At 39.8% G+C, this 7,728-nt stretch overlaps 1 long non-coding RNA gene across 1 annotated transcript; it reads right to left on the bottom strand.

Moving 5' to 3' along the window:
• Positions 1 to 1,759: 1,759 nt before the first annotated feature.
• Positions 1,760 to 2,487, bottom strand: LOC147950182 (uncharacterized). The gene is made up of 2 exons (XR_015596266.1): positions 2,343 to 2,487; positions 1,760 to 2,046 (listed from the first exon to the last, which is right to left on the bottom strand). It is a non-coding gene; the product is annotated as an uncharacterized LOC147950182 (long non-coding RNA).
• Between the last annotated feature and the right edge of the window lie 5,241 nt (positions 2,488 to 7,728).

The following is a 7,728-nucleotide window of genomic DNA, read 5'->3' on the forward strand; positions in this document are numbered from 1 at the left end:
AACATATACTAGAATGACCACTATACCTTTGTCACTTGGTAGTGTGAAGAGAGTATGATCCGATTCTGATTTGCGAAAACCTTTCCCAAGTAAGGTTGTGCTCAACTTGTGGTACCATGCTCTAGGCGATTGTTTAAGGCCATATATTGCCTTGTTGAGCTTCAGCACCTTTCCCGGGCCTATGGTGTCCTCTAGACCAGGCGGTGGCCGCATGTAGACCTCATCTTCAAGTTCTCCTTGCAAGAACGCATTCTTCACATCCATTTGCCATAGATCCCAATCCAAGTTTGTGGCCAAGGAGAGAACAACTCGAACTGTGTGTAATTTGGCCACCGGAGCAAACGTATCTTTGTAATCCTCCCCATACGTTTGCGTAAAACCACGAGCTACAAGTCTGGCCTTGTAGCGTTCAATCTCCCCATTGCTCTTATACTTGATAGTGAAGATATACCGAGACGTCACAGCCTTCTTGCCCTTGGGTAAGTCTGATTCGTCCCATGTGTGATTTTGCACCATGGCCGTGTTCTCGGCATCAACTGCGTCTCGCCACACCTTGTGGTCCTTGGCCTCATCATATGTCTTGGGAACCCAATGCTGGTCAATTTGGCCAAGGAACACTTGATGTTCCATCGGAAAGTGTGCCAGCGTGCATACAGCTTGAATTGGGTGTGCGACGACCATGTTGTTGTAGTACACTCTAGTGTTCTTCCAGTTAGATGGGGGAAACTTGAGACGTTGGCTACGTCGAAGAGGAACTATAGTTCCCGCCTCTGAGTTAGCTCTGCCTAGTGTAATAATTTCTTCAAGCTGCTCAGCCGGTTCCTCGGATGGCACATCATTGTTGTCTCCGGGTAGTTCGGTCGAATCCGTGGGCAACTCAGTTTCGTCGTTGGTATGAGAAGTGGGTGGATCAAGGTCGGGCTCAGGGAATGGCTCAGGTTGTTCTGGTGATGCTTGACTGGCCGGCGCGTTGGTGATCCGATCATTCTCAATACCTAGCCTCTCAAGGATCACCCGGAGGTTGCGTGTCCGATCGGAAGAAGAGGTCGAGAGATTGCGAAGTTCATCCCAGTTCTTCTCATCATAAAATCCTTGTGACTCCACAAACTTGACATCACGAGACACAAGAACTCTTCTTGTCTCCGAGTCATAGCACTTATATCCTTTTTGAGTTGTAGAATAGCCGATAAACATTGCCTTAGTACTCTTAGCATCAAGCTTGTCTCTTAGTTCACCTGGTCGCAACACATAGCAAACACAACCAAATACTCGTAAATGATCAAAGTTAGGCTTTTCATTGTTCAATACCTCAAATGGAGACAAGTCGTTGAGTATTTTTGTTGGTGTGCGGTTGATAAGATAACAAGCTGTGAGCACGGCATCTCCCCAAAAGCGTTTTGGAACTCTTGTATGGAACATCATGGACCTTGCTACCTCCATGAGATGCCTATTCTTCCTTTCAGCCACCCCATTTTGTTGTGGTGTGTATGGACAGCTAGTTTGATGAAGAATTCCATGTTCGGCTAGATATTGCTTAAAGGCATGGCTTGTGTATTCTCCACCATTATCTGATCTCAAAATTTTAATCTTGGCATGATAGTGGTTAGTGACATAATTTTGAAAGCTAGTAAAAGCTTCAAGAACTCTATCCTTAGAAGGAAGCAAAGTTATCCAAGTATATTTTGATTTTTCATCAATAAAAGTCACAAAATACTTTTGATTTTCTCTAGATAAGCAAGGGGATGTCCAAACATCAGAATGAACCAAATCAAAACATTTTTCATAAATAGTAATAGATTTAGGAAAAACAGCCTTGCAATGTTTACCAAGAATACAAGCCTCACACCCATCATTTTGAAAAGAAATATTAGGGAACATTAAAGCTAAAGCTCTAGTGTGAGGATGTCCTAGCCTAGCATGTAAAATAGAATCACTAGGTTTAACAACAACCGAATTAAAACAAGAAGCAGATAAATTCAAGTCCTCAAGCATATAGAGATCACCCTTGGAACCTCCTTGACCAAGGACCTTACTTGTCTCAATATCCTGAAAATGAACCTTGTTAGGACCAAATATTGCATAACAATTCAAATCAGTAGTGGCTCTCTTAACTGATAGCAAGTTGGAAGTAAAATTTGGCATATAGAACGCTTTAGTATCTTTATCAAATAATTTCAAGTTTCCAATGCCTTTAACTGGCACTTTCTCACCATTTGCTATCACAACATTACCACTAGCCGGTTTAATATCACTCATTAACCTAGAATCACTAATCATGTGGTGAGAAGCACCGGAATCAACTATGAGCGGTTTAGTTTGATTCAAGGCAAGATAAGAGTTACCGGAATTTTCTTTGAGTGCCTTAATGAGCGCATCAAGATCAGACTTCCTCACGAGGTCCGACGAGGCAGCCAGGGCAGTTCCATTCATATCCGGAGCTCGAGGGTTCAGTTCAGCAACCAATGGCTCCACACTCGCTCGATGAGCTCTTGGTGCTCCACGGTGGTTCATTGGTCGGTTTACTCGGAGGTGTGGGTGGAGAATCCAACACTCATTCTTGAAATGGCCCGGCTTCTTGCAGTGGTGACACACTGGTTCTTTCTTGTTATCTCCTCGATAGTAGCCCTTGTTTGCGGTCGCTACATCAGCTTGGTTGGCGGTTACAAGCTCCCCCTTGTTACCAAACAACCCCATGGAACCATGCTCCTTTTGAATCTGACTACACACTTCCTCCAGGCTGGGAAGCTTGTCCGACCTCAAGATATGCTTGATAAGATCGTTGTAAGATGGATTCAGCGTAAGGAGGAGGCCGAACACCTTGTCTTGTTCACGCCTCTCATTCAAGATTGTCGGATCAAGAGTCGCTGGCCTAAGCATCTCAAGCTCAGCCCAAAGGGACCTAAACTTCCCAAAGTGTTTGGTGAACTCCATGTCTTCTTGGCTTAGGTTGTTGATGGCTCTCTTGATCTCAAAGACTCGGCTTAAATTGGTAGTGTTACCAAAGACGTTTTGCAAGGTATCCCATAGATCCTTGGCCGTTTCACAATACGAGTAGGCCTCGAGTATTGGAGCATCGAGAGAGTTTTGTATGATGGCGAGAACACTTTGGTCTTCTTGAAACCACTTTTCTTCACCACTTGTGGCCACAACTTTGCCGTCTTCAGTCGGCTCGCCCTTCGGAGCTTCACTTGTTGTCACATGGGTCCAAAGCCCTCGGCCACATAGCGCCGTCTTTGTGGTCCTTGCCCACAACAAATAGTTCTCTCCTTTGAGAGTAACTGGAACAACCAAGGTTTTGGTGCTTTCCATGGAGTTTTGTCCAATGGTCAATAAGTTTACCCAACGGTTAAAGAAAAACTCAAGAGATTGAGTGAACGAGTTGCGGAAGAAAGTAGAGTGAATGAAGAGTTTAACGAGAGGAACCACAAGGCTCTGATACCATGTAAGTTTAGAAACGAGAGAGTGTAGAGATCGAGTGAGTTTGAGAGTGTTCGCACGAGAGAGTAGAAGAGAGTATGGAAGTGTAAGAGAGAGAGTATAGAAGAAGAATCAAACTTCTTACTTGAAAAAGAACCTAGATACATCCTAATTATAGACAAAGTAAGCAGCATATTCCTATGGGATCCTATACACGCTTTACATGACTGAAAGTGACATCCTTCCTTCTTAACATAACATGTGACTTGTGAGTTGAAATATCTTCCCACTTGCACACAAACTCCAACGGTCGGTAGGAGAAGGATCTAGAGACTTGGTTGTCTCATACAAGCCTTAGAAGACTTCAAGTGGGCTTCTACACGAGATGGTATGGTTGGCCCGATGAGAGAGAACGGTCGTTGACTTGTACGGACGTTGACTTGTACGGACATGGTGATCAAGATCCCAAATTATAAAAAGGGGTTTAACTGTTGTCTAAACAGTCCAAATTCATCCCGAACTCTTACAATTAGTCAATTGCATTGGGTTGTCACACATTTTGACCCTATAAACAGTAACAAATCAATTTACAGCTTCGAATCAATGTTTTCTCGGTTTTAGCGTCTTTTGGGAAAAATGGGTAAATGTGGTGTCTAAACACTCCAAATTCAACACAAACTCTTATAATTAGTAAAATGCATTGTATTGTTACATATTGTGACCCTAGAAAGAGTGACATAGCTGTTTACTGCTTCAAATCTATGTTTTCTCTCGGTTTTAGCCTGTTTTCTCGGTTTTAGCCTGTTTTGGGAGAAAACGGGTTTAAGTGTTGTCTAAACACTCCAAATTTAACCCGAACTCTTATAATTAGTCAAATGCATTGTATTGTTACATATTTTTACCCTAGAAAGAGTAACATAGCTGTTTATTGCTTCAAATCAATGTTTCTCTCGGTTTTAGCCTGTTATCTCGGTTTAAGCCTATTTTGGGATAAAACGGGTTTAAGTGTTGTCTAAACACTCCAAATTCATCCCGAACTCTTATAAGTAGACAAATGCATTGGGTTGTCACACATTCTAACCCTAGAAACAGTAACAAAGCAATTTACTGTTTCGAATCAATGTTTTCTCGGTTTTAGCCTCTTTTGGGAAAAATGGGTAAATGTGTTGTCTAAACACTCCAAATTCAACCCAAACTCTTATGATTAGTAAAATGCATTGTATTGTTACATATTGTGACCCTAGAAAGAGTGACATAACTGTTTACTGCTTCGAATCTATGTTTTCTCTCGGTTTTAGCCTGTTTTCTCGGTTTTAGCCTGTTTTGGGATAAAACGGGTCAAAGTGTTGTCTAAACACTCCAAATTCAACCCGAACTCTTACAATTAGTCAAATGCATTGGATTGTTACATATTTTGACCCTAGAAAGAGTAACATAGTTGTTTACTGCTTCAAATCAATGTTTCTCTCGGTTTTAGCCTATTTTCTCGGTTTAAGCCTATTTTGGGAAAAAACGGGTTTAAGTGTTGTCTAAACACTCCAAATTCATCCCGAACTCTTACTATTACTCAAATGCATTGGGTTGTCACACACTCTGACCTTAGAAACAGTAACAAAGAAATTTACTGCTTCGAACCAATGTTTTCTCGGTTTTAGCCTGTTTTGGACAAAAAATGGGTAAAAGTGGTGTCTAAACACTCCAAATACAACCCAAACTCTTATAATTAGTAAAATGCATTGTATTGTTACATATTTTGACCCTAGAAAGAGTAACATAGCTGTTTACTCCTTCAAATCTATGTTTTCTCTCGGTTTTAGCCTGTTTTCTCGGTTTTATACTGTTTTGGATTAAAACGGGTTTAAGTGTTGTCTAAACACTCCAAATTCAAACCAAACTCTTATAATTAGTAAAATGCATTGTATTGTTACATATTTTGACCCTAGAAAGAGTAACAAAGCAATTTACTGCTTCGAATCTATGTTTTCTCTCGGTTTTAGCCTGTTTTGGGAGAAAACGGGTTTAAGTGTTGTCTAAACACTCCAAATTTAACCCGAACTCTTATATTTAGTCAAATGCATTGTATTGTTACATATTTTTACCCTAGAAAGAGTAACATAGCTGTTTATTGCTTCAAATCAATGTTTCTCTCCGTTTTAGCCTGTTTTCTCGGTTTAAGCCTATTTTGGGATAAAAGGGCTTTAACTGTTGTCTAAACACTCCAAATTCATCCCGAACTCTTACAATTAGTCAATTGCATTGGGTTGTCACACATTTTGACCCTATAAACAGTAACAAATCAATTTACAGCTTCGAATCAATGTTTTCTCGGTTTTAGCCTGTTTTGGACAAAAAATGGGTAAAAGTGGTGTCTAAACACTCCAAATTCAACCCAAACTGTTATAATTAGTAAAATGCATTGTATTGTTACAAATTTTGACCCTAGAAAGAGTAACATATCTGTTTACTGCTTCGAATCTATGTTTTCTCTCGGTTTTAACCTGTTTTGGGATAAAACGGGTTTAAGTGTTGTCTAAACACTCCAAATTCAACCCAAACTCTTATAATTAGTCAAATGCATTGAATTGTTACATATTTTGACCCTAGAAAGAGTAACATAGCTGTTTATTGCTTCAAATCAATGTTTCTCTCGGTTTTAGCCGGTTTCTCGGTTTAAGCCTATTTTGGGATAAAACGGGTTTAACTGTTGTTTAAACACTCCAAATTCATCCCGAAATCTTACAATTAGTCAAATGCATTGGGTTGTCACACATCTGACCCTAGAAACACTAACAAATCAATTTACAGCTTCGAATCAATGTTTTCTCGGTTTTAGCCTGTTTTGGGTAAAAAATGGGTAAAAGTGGTGTCTAAACACTCCAAATTCAGCCCAAACTCTTATAATTAGTAAAATGCATTGTATTGTTACTTATTTTGACCCTAGAAAGAGTAACATAGCTGTTTACTGCTTCGAATCTATGTTTTCTCTCGGTTTTAGCCTGTTTTCTCGGTTTTAGCTTGTTTTGGGATAAAACGGGTTTAAGTGTTGTCTAAAACTCCAAATTCAATGCAAACTCTTATAATTAGTCAAATGCATTGGATTGTTACATATTTTGACCCTAGAAAGAGTAACATAGTTGTTTACTGCTTCAAATCAATGTTTCTCTCGGTTTTAGCCTGTTTTCTCGGTTTAAGCCTATTTTGGGATAAAACGGGTTTAAGTGTTGTCTAAACACTCCAAATTCATCCCGAACTCTTATAATTAGTCAAATGCATTGGGTTGTCACACATTCTGATTTGATCTACAGCTTGAGAACAAGACCGGCCGTACGCACGTCCGTACGAATGTCCGTACCAGCGTCCGTACGGCTTAGGCGTTTAGGCCATGGTTCGGTTTGATAAATAAGAAGAGAAGGCCTTGATCAATATTGAAGCCCATGGAAAGAAGGATCTAGAAGAGAGGAGAGCAAAATATCTAGGAAGTCACATGTCTACCTTGGGAGCAAGTGGAAGCGAGTCGACCAAGGGAAGGAGATGTCACTTTCATCATTAAGGCCGATTGTACTATGAACTCTCTCCTTCCTTTTGTATCACCAACGGCTACATAGTCAATGTCCCTCTATATATAGTTATGTAGCAAACATATGAAATACACTAATTAAGTCTTTTTTCGATTCATCATTCTCTTTTCTTGTTTAGTCTCTCAACTCTACTTAGATCATTTCCGCAATTCTAACATTCTGACCTTAGAAACAGTAACAAAGCAATTTACTGCTTCGAATCAATGTTTTCTCGGTTTTAGCCTGTTTTGGGAAAAATGGGTAAAAGTGGTGTCTGAACACTCAAAATTCAACCCAAACTCTTATAATTAGTCAAATGCACTGGATTGATACATATTTTTACCCTAGAAAGAGTGACATAGCTTTTTACTGCTTCAAATCTATGTTTTCTCTCGGTTTTAGCCTGTTTTCTCGGTTTTAGCCTGTTTTGGGATAAAACGGGTTTAAGTGTTGTCTAAACACTCCAAATTTAACCCGAACTCTTATAATTAGTCAAATGCATTGTATTGTTACATATTTTTACCCTAGAAAGAGTAACATAGCTTTTTATTGCTTCAAATCAATGTTTCTCTCGGTTTTAGCTTGTTTTCTCGGTTTAAGCCTATTTTGGGATAAAACGGGTTTAAGTGTTGTCTAAACACTCCAAATTCATCCCAAACTCTTACAAGTACACAAATGCATTGGGTTGTCACACATTCTAACCCGAGAAACAGTAACAAAGCAATTTACTGCTTCAAATCAATGTTTTCTTGGT

This window comes from Camelina sativa, chromosome 1 (genome assembly GCF_030686135.1).
Source record: "Camelina sativa cultivar CO46 ecotype springtype chromosome 1, ASM3068613v1".
In the NCBI taxonomy this organism is placed as follows: domain Eukaryota; kingdom Viridiplantae; phylum Streptophyta; class Magnoliopsida; order Brassicales; family Brassicaceae; genus Camelina; species Camelina sativa.